This window comes from Engystomops pustulosus, chromosome 3 (assembly GCF_040894005.1).
Source record: "Engystomops pustulosus chromosome 3, aEngPut4.maternal, whole genome shotgun sequence".
In the NCBI taxonomy this organism is placed as follows: Eukaryota; Metazoa; Chordata; class Amphibia; order Anura; family Leptodactylidae; genus Engystomops; species Engystomops pustulosus.
The window spans coordinates 61,108,566-61,120,730 of record NC_092413.1 but is presented as its reverse complement, the minus strand read 5'-3'; positions in this window follow the sequence as shown (position 1 = coordinate 61,120,730).

Here is a 12,165-nt window from a genome sequence, read left to right as displayed (position 1 = left end):
CCATTTATGTGTAGTTACTTATTAAGGGACCCATTCTAACAGGAGGGGAGGAGGGCGTTGGAGGTTAGTTGGAGACCTGTGGAAAAGAAGATACCGTAGGTCAGTGGTGGGGGGGGGGGTCGGTTCGGATTGGGGACCCGCTGGCTGGGTTTTTTTAAAAAAATTAAATGGCAAATGATGTCCGAATATTAACATGGAGGATTAGAGGTTCCAGTAATAGACTAAAAAGATGTCAAGATTTTGATGTTATCAGTATACAACTGCCAGCAATTATTTGTTTATTGGAAACCCATCTGATTACGGATCATACCCACCGTTTTAAAAAAAGGTGGAGAGGAACAGAATTCCACTCATTTGGTAACATTTTCTCAAAAGGGGTATCTGTACGGATACACAGGGGTGTAGATTTTGAGGTACTTAGGGCTTGCATAGACAGCTCAGGCAGATATATTTTTCTCTATGGTCAACTCAAAGGGTTAAAACTTATATTGGCTTTTGTATATCTCCCTCCTCCAGCGTCATTTGATGTCTTTAATATATTGCTAAAATTTGTAGAGGAATATGGTAATTGCCCCTTAATGATTATGGGAGATCTTAACATGGTAATGGAGGAGAAGAGAGACAGATTTAAACTGGCGCAAGATACAGCCAGTAGTACCGAACAAAGGATGTTTGGCGAAGATTGTATGGAGGCCGCAGAGCATTTTCATGTATGAGCAAATCTTATAACACACTTTCTCGTTTTGATTTTTGTTGAACAAACTCCTCTTTTTTTTAGTCTAATTCGCAAGATGGTGTATGAAAAGATTATTATCTCAGACCACGCCCCAGTAATGGTTATTCTAAAATCCATCTCTGTCATTAGAAGAGGAGACCAGTGGTGTACCGACCGCGGTCGCAGCGGTCGCCATTGAGACCGGGCCCATCGGACGGGGGGGCGCGGACGACCGTCTCAATGGCGACCGCGGTCGATACGCCACTGGCAATCGGGCAGGGGCCTCCGTCCGTCCGGACAGGAAGCTCCTGCCCGTCACTGAATAGTGCTCGATGCGGCAGTAAGCGGCCGCTCGAGCACTATTACTGGAGCGATGTGGCCGGAAGACAACCCCGCCGCACATCGCTCCATGAACTGGGATCCGCGGCAAGAAGATAGAAGACGCGGGACCCGCTGCCAGAGGTGAGTATAGGGTTTCTTTTTTAATGGGGCTTATTTTATAAAATCATTAATTTGATCTGATAACTCATTTGGGGGGGGGGGGTTTGGGCAAGAATATGTGGTAATTAATTGTGGGGGGCAGAATATGTAATAATTCATTGTGGGGGGAGAGAATATGTAATAATTAATTGTGGGGGGGCAGAATATGTAATAATTCATTGTGTGGGGGAGAGATTGTAATAATTAATTGTGGGGGGGCAGAATATGTAATAATTCATTGTGGGGGGAGAAAATATGTAATAATTCATTGTGGGGGGAGAGAATATGTAATAATTCATTGTGGGGGGAGAGTATATTTAATTCATTGTGGGGGTAGAGAATATGTAATAATTCATTGTGGGGGGGCAGAATATGTAATTATTCATTGTGGGGGGGCAGAATATGTAATAATTAATTGTGGGGGGGGAGAGATTGTAATAATTAATTGTGGGGGGCAGAATATGTAATAATCACTGAAATATCGGTTAGCAGAAAGGGTTTTGAGTTTTTTTTTTTTTTTTAGGTATAGTTGGGGAGGGGGGGGCCCCATTAGGAATTTTGTCCCGGGGCCCACTGGACTCTAGTTACGCCACTGGAGGAGACCCAATGGTTTTGGGATATAAACTCCGCCTCATCGTATCTAGCGGCAGCGTGGGACATGTTTAAAATGTTTGTGAAAGAGTTATACACAAAGAGAATCAAACATTCAAGGGCCGAGTTCGGCCAGAAGGAACAGCAATTAAAAGCAGATTTCACTAGGGTGGGGAATGCCTTTCTGACCATCCATCAGAAGATAACAGGAAGAGGGTAATGCTGGCCAGGGAAGAGCTACATAAATTTATGGTTGAGAAAGCACAACATAGGGCTTTTTTTCAAGCACAGGGCTCCTTTGTTGAAGGAGGTAAAATAATTCATGACTGTACAAATATGGCCTATAGCAGCGATGGCGAACCTTTCAGAGGTCGAGTGCCCAAACTGCAACCCAAAACCTGCATATTTTTAGCAAAGTGCCAAAACAGCAATTCAAGCAGTAACTTATTGCAATTTTCTTGCTCCATGCTGTACACAGTTTTCAAAGGGCCTGAGGGCATCAATATCTTTGTCAGAAAGAGAGGAAATTTGGGTTGTCGCTGGAGCTTTCCTTGACAGCCCCCGAAACAGTAGGGGCTCAAATGATAACCTGACCCTGTCCACACCACCTGTCTATTCCTGCAGGTAGACCAGGATGCTCCACATTAAAATAATTTTAAGTATGGCAAGCCCTGAGACTGCAGGAGGATCCCTGTCTGTCAAAATCTCCCATGGTGAAACAGCCTGAGTGCCCACTGAGAGGGCTCTGAGTGCCACCTCTGGCACCAGTGCCATAGGTTCGCCACCACTGGCCTATAGCATTAACTTATTTATAACAGAATACTAGATTTTTATAGGTAGTGTAAGGAATTAGGTCAGGGGATCATTGAGCAAAATAATATACCTCTCCATCTCGAACTAGACATAGAGGTTCCTTACCCCACAAGGTACAGCCCTACTGCCTGGGCCCACAAAAACTCACAGTTCAATATCCCTCCCTCCGAAGCCCATGGAACGTTTCACTAAGAACACTCTCTCTGGGGTCAAAAGCTCCTAATTTGGGGAACAGCACTTACAGTTCTGCCTACAGTAAGCATCAGATGGAACAGTGTTTCCCCAAAAAATAATATAGTGTCCTATATTAATTTTTGCTCCTAAAGAGGCACTAGGCCTTACTTTCAGGGGATGTCTTATGAACAAGAATTCACATTTATTGTGAACATTTATTAATGTACTGTAGTCATGTCACCACAACCTTCTGAATTCCATCAAGAATTTCTTGTGACTCTATTTCCATGTATAATAATCTATTGTACATTTACCAATCTCGGTATTCATGAACAAAAAGCAACATTTTTTATTTAAAGGTAACGATGTCAATAGTTTTTCCCTTTAAACTCTCCAAACTCTGAATTGCATACTGATTTTCTTGTGACTCCATTAAAATAAGAATCATTGGCTCCGTCAATGAGCAATTCTTGTCCAGGCAGCTGCTCTTAGGCCATTTGCATTGCAACAGTCAGTGATTTTATCCCATCCAATTTTTCACCATGTCACAACCTATTGCAGTATCTAAAAGACCTGTTAACCCCTTATTGACATGTGACTTATTACTATGTCACATGTTGTGGGTGTGCCCTCTCCATACAAGGTTGGTGTTTGCTGCATATTGCAGCAAAGACCCATCAGCAACATCTGTGTTTCGGTGCTAGCACCGATCATGGGTGTTAACCCTCTGATCGATGCTGGCAAAGCCCATATTGGCGATCTGTTACTGTGACAGCCTCTGGTCATACATACGTGAGGCTGTATGATTTTACAAAAAAGGTCCCTAGAGACCTCACTGAGACTGGATAATATATCCCAACGCCATTAATTTGTAGAATTTTTAATTGTGTGTCTTCAATAGGTTTCAGCAATCCAATTATTACTTTTTAGTATTCAAATATATTAAAAGTTAAGTTTTAGACCTAGGGACCTTTTTTGTAAATAACTAACCTGTGTATATGGACCCAGTCGTATAGCACATCCACGTTTGGTACTTAAGCGATTTGCACATTGTAATAGATGATGTGGAAAATCCTCATATACTGCCAGTATGTGCAGTATATACTCCTCATATACTCCCAGTATATGCAGTATATATTGCTAGTTTATCATAGTATCATAGTATATAAGGCTGGAAAAAGACACAAGTCCATCAAGTCCAACCTTTAAGAATTAAATAAATGTTTTATCCCCATAACCCGTGATATTTTTTCTCTCCAGAAAGGCATCCAGGCCTCTCTTGAACATGTACATAGAGTCTGCCATAACAACCACCTGTGGCAGAGAGTTCCATAGTCTCACTGCTCTTACAGTAAAGAACCTTTGTCTATGTTGATGGTAAAATCGCCTCTCCTCCAGGAGCAGAGGATGCCCCCTTGTCCTGGTCACAGGCCTAGGTATAAAAAGATCTTTCGAGAGATCCTTGTACTGTCCGTTCAGGTATTTGTACATTGTAATGAGGTCTCCCCTCAGTCGTCTTTTTTCTAAACTGAATAATCCCAAATTTTGTAATCTGCTATTGTATTCTAATCCCCCCAGTCCCCTAATAATCCTGGTTCCTCTCCTCTGCACCCGTTCCAGCTCTACTATATCCTTTTTATACACTGGTGCCCAAAACTGTACACAATATTCCATGTGTGGTCTGACCAGGGACTTGTATAAGGGCAAAACTATGTCTTTATCATGAGAATCTATTCCTCTCTTGATACATCCCATGATTTTATTTGCTTTAGCATCAGCCGCCTGGCTCTGGTCACTAAAATTAAGTTTACCATCCACCAATACCTCCAAGTCCTTTTCAGCTCCAGTTTTACCAAGTAATTGACTGTTTAGAACATAATTATAATTTTTGTTTCCCTGGCCCAAGTGCATAACTTTACATTTATCTACATTAAACCTCATATGCTAAACCTTATATGCTAAACTATCCACCTCACTATTTATTACTTTACACAGCTTAGTATCATCTGCAAATATTGAAACTTGACTGTGGCCCCAATACTGACCCCTGTGGCACTCCACTGGTAACGTCAACCCAATCTGACAATGTGCCATTAATGACGACCCTCTGTTTTCTATCACTAAGCCAATTACTTACCCAAATACACAGATTTCCCCCTATTCCCAGTAGTCTCATTTTATATACCAACCTTTTATGTGGCACGGTGTCAAATGCCTTTGAAAAGTCCAGATATACAACATCCACAGTTTCCCCCGATCCAGTCTTGAACTTACCTTCTCATAGAAACCAATCAGATTAGTCTGACAGGACCGATCTCTCATAAACCCATGCTGACGCTGGGTTATAAGGTTGTGCACAGTGAGATACTCCAGGATAGCATCTCTAACAAACCCCTCAAATATTTTCCCCACCACTGAAGTTAGACTCACGGGTCTGTAGTTTCCAGGATCACTTTTTGATCCTTTTTTGTATATTGGTACCACATTTGCTATGCGCCAGTCCTGTGGAACATAACCAATCCTCAGTGAATCTTCAAATATTAAAAATAACGGTCTGTCTATCACGGTACATAGTTCATGCAGAACGTGGGGGTGTATGCCTTCTGGCCCCGTTGATTTATCTATCTTAGTGGTTGCGAGGCGGCGCCGTACCTCTTCCTGGGTTAAACTGTTGACATTCCAAAAAGAATTTACATTTTTCCTCATTGTGTCTTCCACCAGGGGATTTTCCTGGGTAAAGACAGTTGAGAAGGCGACATTCAGTAGATTGGCCCTTTCCTCATCTCCTTCCACCATGACCCCCATGTTATTTCTAAGGGGACCCACACTCTCTGTTTTTTGTTCCTTATCATTTATATACTTGAAAAATAATTTGGGATTATTTTTGCTCTCCCTGGCAATATTTCTCTCAGTCTCTATTTTTGCGGCCTTTATCTGCTTTTTACAGGATTTATTTTTCTCTCTATAATCTTGTAATGCCTCATAGCTACCTTCACGTTTTAGCACCTTAAATGCCTTATCTTTCTCGCTTATTGCTTTCCTTACAAGACTAGTTAGCCACATTGGCTTTTTCTTGTTCCTCTTATGCTTTTTCCCATAAGGTATGTGTTTCTCACAGGACTTTTTTAGAATATATGAGAAAAAGTCCCATTTTTGGGGGCGCTTTTGTCTTTGAGAACATTATCCCAGTCTATGCCTTTAAGGTCTTCCCTTAGTTGCTGAAAATTTGCCCTCCTGAAGTTTAGAGTGTTGGTTGCCCCTTCCCTAACGCTCTTAGTAAAGCGTAATACAAAATCAATGATATTATTATGATCACTATTACCCAGGTTCCCCCCAACCTGTAGTTTTGATACCCTATCAGGTCTGTTGGTTAGGATAAGGTTTATGGTAGGATCAATCAGACAGCCTAGGGTTAAAGTACCCTAAAAGGTTTGAAATATAGTAAAAAAAAAAAAATCTAAAAATCATAAACATGTTAGGTATTCCCATGTCCCGAATGGCTATCGAAAAATGTAATAAAAAGTGATCAAAAAGCTGTATAGTCCTTAAAATGGTAGCAATGAAAACAGTCTCAAGTCATCCACAGCTCAGTACAATGAAGGAAGAAAAAGTTATTAGAGCAAGAAAATGGCAAAATTCCGATTTTTTTTTTCTACAGGAGGTTTTAATTTTTATAAACGTACAGTATGAAAACATTATAAAACCTATAAAAATTTGGTATCCCCGTGAATAAAACACATGTTATTTGGGGTGCACAGCAGGGAATGCTGGGGGGAGCCGGTTTTTATCAAATTCCAGGAAGTGACCGCACACCCTAGGAGACGGGGACACGCATGCTGAAAAACTGGGATGGGAGCAGATGCATGGATAGGTGAGTGATGCCAGGGGGAGCACGCGCTGCGGAGAAGGGCATGGGTGCACCTGTCACCTGGAATTTGGGTCTCAGGAGCACCAGTGACAGGACCATCCCCTTCGGCCTCCCCCTCTTCTTGGTCTGTAGAAACCTTTGCAGGAGCCTACCGTCCAGAATGTTATCCTCAGGCTCACAGGATCTCTCCTCAGGCCCGAACCCCTTCCAGTCAACAAGGAAGAAGCGCTTACCTCTCAATGTCTTCATGTCCAGAACTTCCTTTACCACAAAGACGTCAGTAGAGTTGGCCTTTAGGAGCAGGAGGAGGAGGTTGCCGAGAGAAGTGGTTCAAGATGACAGGTTTTAGGATGGAGACATGAAAGGATTTCGGGATGCGCATAGTGGGAGGAAGATGGAGTTTATATGCCACAGGATTTATGCGCTTCACCACCTTGAAAGGCCTCAGAAAACGTGGTCCAAGCTTGTAGCTAGGGATTTTCAGCCGGACATATCCGGATGATAGCCACACCTTGTCACCCAGAGAAGACTGATGAGACACAAGGTGAGACACAGAGTCAGAATCCAAGTTCGTGGTCGGGGACAGGCAGGATGTTGAGACAGGTGGAAAAGGTTCAGAGGCAGAGTGGAAGATCAGGGTCACAAAGGCAGGTCAATACACAGGAATATTGCAAGGGTACTAGCTGTCTCTTAGAGATAAAGCACGAAGAACCGGCAGGGAATGCTGGGGGAAGCCGGCTTTTATCCAATTCCAGGAAGTGGCTAGCGCCAATCGGTGGTGCGCTTGCCGATTAAATTTAAGAGCTTTGGTGTACGCGCACTCTAGGGGACGCGCGCTGGGAAGCCGGGAGGGGAACAGGAGCATGGAGAGAAGTGAGTGACCTGAAATGTGGGTCGCAGGTCGCACCTGTGACATAATGCTATGTGCATTCAAAAGTGATCTCATGGACCGTTATTTGTGCCATGTCTGTCATCAGTGGGTGAACTCGACTCACGTGCTGATGACAGTGGAAGAGCACTACCCGAATCGCAAACACAGTTACAATTAGGACCTGAGGCATAATGTGTGGCCCACGCAGTCGGGCCACTATGGTCGTTTGTGTAAGCCCACATATGGTGAGATACACTGTTGCATCAAGATCTAGAACACATGAAAAAGCATCTTTGTGTGCACGTAGCCTTAGGCTACATGCACACTGCCGTTGTTTTCATCTGTGTGCTATCTGTTTTGTTTGCAGTTGGCACACTGCCATGAAGGTGGCCGTCATTGAACTGGGGTACCTAGGGCCCACCAGTGAAATTGATTATGGGGCCCAAACTTGTAGTTCAAAGTAATGTATACCAATATTTCAGGAGTTCAGACAGTGGTGTTGAATGCAGTAAAGTACGGTAAATATAAAACCCCTTTCTCTTTCTCTTCTAGGGTCTCTTCTTGGTGTTTAAGCAGTGGCTGCGGGGGCAATTTGTCATGGCATAAATGTTGGGGATGTTATAAGAATTATCCCTGGTTTCCTAAGCTTCAACTGGTGGCTGGGCTTTAACCTCTTACCGCCAAAGCCACTTTTCACCTGACAGGGCCCATAAATGCAAAATCACGCTATTGAGGGACTTGCTCAGATTTCAAGTCACTTTTAGAGGCCTAGATAATAGTAAAACTCCATAAATTAACCCATTATACAGACTACACCCCTCAACGTATGTAAAACAACTTTTTTGAAGTTTGTTAACCCTCTAATCGGATACTAAAACTAAAATTTTTTTTGCTAAATGAATGCGTTTTTAAAAAACTGTACACATTCTCAGTGGATAAAATACCAAAACACTACACAAAGTTTTATACCCTATTTCTCCCGAGTATAACAATATGCCAATATGGTGGTAAACTTCTGTATAAGCACACGCCAGGGCTTTAAAGGTAAGATGCGCTATTCAGAGCAGATTTGCATTGTCACTTTTTAATGGCTATAAATTATTTCTTTTTGGCAATTTGGACAAATAAGGGCTTATTTTCTGCAATATGACATGCACTTTACAAATTCTTCATTTTAGTAGGTCATTAGCTTATTGATCAGATTTTATTAACTCTTGAATGTATGGAGGAAAAAAAAAACCACAACTTTGGTTTCCTTTCTTTTTGTATTTTTTTGGGGCCGTTCACCATACCATAAAAATAACATACTGGTTCCATGCGTGATCTCCGATCTGGACTGTCCGACGAGGATGAACTCATTCATGAAGATCATGTGCCCGATGTCCTGCATGTGTCGCTTCCCCGCGCAGGTCCACAGGAGTTCACCTTCTGACACAAATTTGAATGTTAAATCCCGCACTCAGTCCGAATCCGTCAGATTGTCCGACGGCCTGCCCCCTGATACAATCCCCCGCACAATCCCCGAAAAGTCGTGAAACCTGACGAAAATGCATCCGCGGGACCCTTAGTAAATAAGCCTTAGTATCTTTATACTATAGATCACTATGATACATCATTTATATAGTTTTTTAATATATTTTTACAATTTTACTGAAGAAAAACTAACATAGAGAAATTCTCATTTTCATATCACCATCTTTATATTTTTTTGGTTGACAGAGCTAGTTTAGGACTTATTTTTTACGTGTTGAGTTGTCCTTTTCAGTGAAACCATTTTGGGCCACGTAACTTTTTTAGATTACTTTTTGGAACATTTTTGTGAAGGAATTTTATGAACAATTTTAATTTTTTTGCAAGTTTTTTGTGTTTTGTTTTTATGACGTTCACTGAGCGAGTTTTGTTTTTGTGTTTTCTGTACTTTATTAGGTATGTATTAGGTATGTTGGTGTTTTTACTAAGGACCCGGCTCCCAGACAGAATCACGCAGCCCCGGGGCACTGGCAGACCCCGGGGCAGCTATGAAAGCAGCGAACCCCCCACGGTAATTGCCAGGGGAGGGGTGGGGAGATCTAGTGCAGAAGACCTGCCACACCACGGAATCTCTGACCGTGGGTGTTAATATAAAGCCGACACCCGCTGCTTTTGGCACTGGCTCCTGGCATTCCTAGGGTGAATAGCATCTGTATCTTAACAGATATCTACCATCATAATAAAGCATGATAAACCAGGGACACTTACTCATAGACCCAGGCACTGTGACCATGGTAATCCTTTTAAATTTGTTATCCATGCACTTCTATCCTTCTAAAAACTTTTTTTAAATTATGCTAGTGAGCCTGAGCGACTACCCTAGCCCCTCTGTGGTCTGGCATCACAGGTTGTTACACTAACTCACCCTCCCTCACTCCCTCAGCACATGTGCAGTGAGCACTTCCAATATCACTGGGTGCCACATGATTTACAAGCCATGATAGACTTTTATTTGAAGAAACTCCTAATCTTACTAATGTGAGGTAAACACATTAGCACATCTGCTATTTTAAACTTCCAGTGGATGGGCTATCATTAAATTTAGCTCCACTTGGTCTCCTGTTCGGCTGAAAAGAGTCTGGGCAGCTCCACCATGGTACCCTTAGACTACCTTCCCCTTTAAATCTGGAGTTTCCCTGGTTTAACATCTACCTAATGATTACTCTTTGTACCACATGCTGATAAAAATTATGCCCACTTCAATATGCCCACTTCTGAAGTGTTAATTTGTGAAGGGTTTGTAATCTTTCTTGCAGAATCTCAGACTGGTGATTGGTTGTGTCCTGGAAATTCACTAGAACAGAGAGTCTATAAATTCTCTCTCTGTCTGGATTTCTGGGTCTTTTGTTAGTGCTTTGCATCTCTGCATGCAAATTCCACAGAGACTTCCACATCGCCAAGCAACAGAACCAAACTGACTCTTACTAGCCAGCCCTCCGATGACACACGATTAGGGCTGAGGTACTCTCCAATTCCACAGCCAACCAATTCACAGCCTCATATGTGCCTGCAGGAAGGACTGTTTCCCAGCTTGTTACCTGCTGTTTTTGACTGTCCGCAATTAAAGAAACTGTAAATTAGTATATTAGTATATTAGTAAATTAGCATATACATACAGAATATACACACATACAGCAAATACACACACATTCAGTATATACAGCATACATACTTCCCATATACAAAACCACACATACTATTTATATATATATATTGTAGGGATCTTCCCGGGGGATGGTGTGTTAGGACACAGTTCACAGCAGACGTAGATGTATAAAAGATAAACTTGGCGTTTATTTTTAGCATAAACAGTCCAGCAAACATAAATACAGCAGCACCGTGCTTTTAAAGAAATTCAAACAAAAGACCTACCCGTCTGGGCGCTTACTAACAGGTTGTCTCGCCTATCTGACACTCACAAACACAGCGTCTTTAGCCTGGATATCGCAGGGTGAGTTTAGCTCCCGCAGTGGCTGCCTTCGCCACCTCCTCCAAACCCACATAGGCTGTTTAGTGGCTGAGAGGGGGAGGTGGACCTGTAAGCTTTGGAAAGCTTTTACCTTCACAGGCTGATTAGGAGCAGAGCTCACCTGATCCAAAACCCGAACTGGATCGAGGGGAGGGAGTGGCAAGTCCCACTACCAAACCTACCTGCCACTCCCTGTAAATCCAGGCCCGGTAAGATTAAACAACAACTCAGCAGCATAATATTGCTGAGCAACAGGTCAATCCTGGACTTACCATCTCACACTACGTAGCAACCTAGGTGAGATGTACACCCCCTCGAGCACTTCTCCAGTGAGATGTCTACATATCCCCCCCCTCTTTTTCAGACCGGAGGGCTGAGCATTTTGTCCCCACAGACAATGCACCCTTGACAGTGCATCAGCATTCGCCTGTAATTTCCCTGGTCTGTGTTCCACAGTGAAATTGAAATTTTGTAGGGACAGAAACCATCTAGTCACCCTTGCATTTTTCTCTTTGTTTAGTTTCATCCATGTTAGGGGGGCATGGTCCGTCACTAACTTGAATTTCCTGCCTAGCAAGTAATACTTCAGGGATTCTAGGGCCCACTTCACTGCCAGACATTCACGCTCCACAATAGCATAATTCTTCTCGGCCGGGGTTAACTTCCTACTCAAGTACATCACCGGATGCTCCTCACCATTCACCACCTGTGAGAGAACTGCACCTAACCCTGTGTTAGAGGCATCTGTCTGGACCAGAAATTCTCGCCTGAAATCGGGGGTAACTAGCACAGGTTGTTGGCACAGAGAAGACTTAAGGCTTTGGAAAGCCTTCTCGGCCTCTGGAGTCCACGTCACCATTGCTGACTTTCCGCCCTTTGTCAAGTCAGTTAGCGGGGCTGCAACTGAGGCAAAGTTCGGCACAAACCTACGGTAATAGCCCGTAATACCCAGGAAAGCTCTGACCTGTTTCTTTGACAGGGGTCTAGGCCAATTCTGTATTGCCTCAATTTTATTTAACTGTGGCTTAATCAAACCCCTCCCAATAATGTAACCTAGGTACTTGGCCTCTTCTAGGGCTAGTGCACATTTCTCGGCATTTATGGTCAACCCTGCATCACTTATGGCATTCAACACCACCTGTACCTTACAGAGG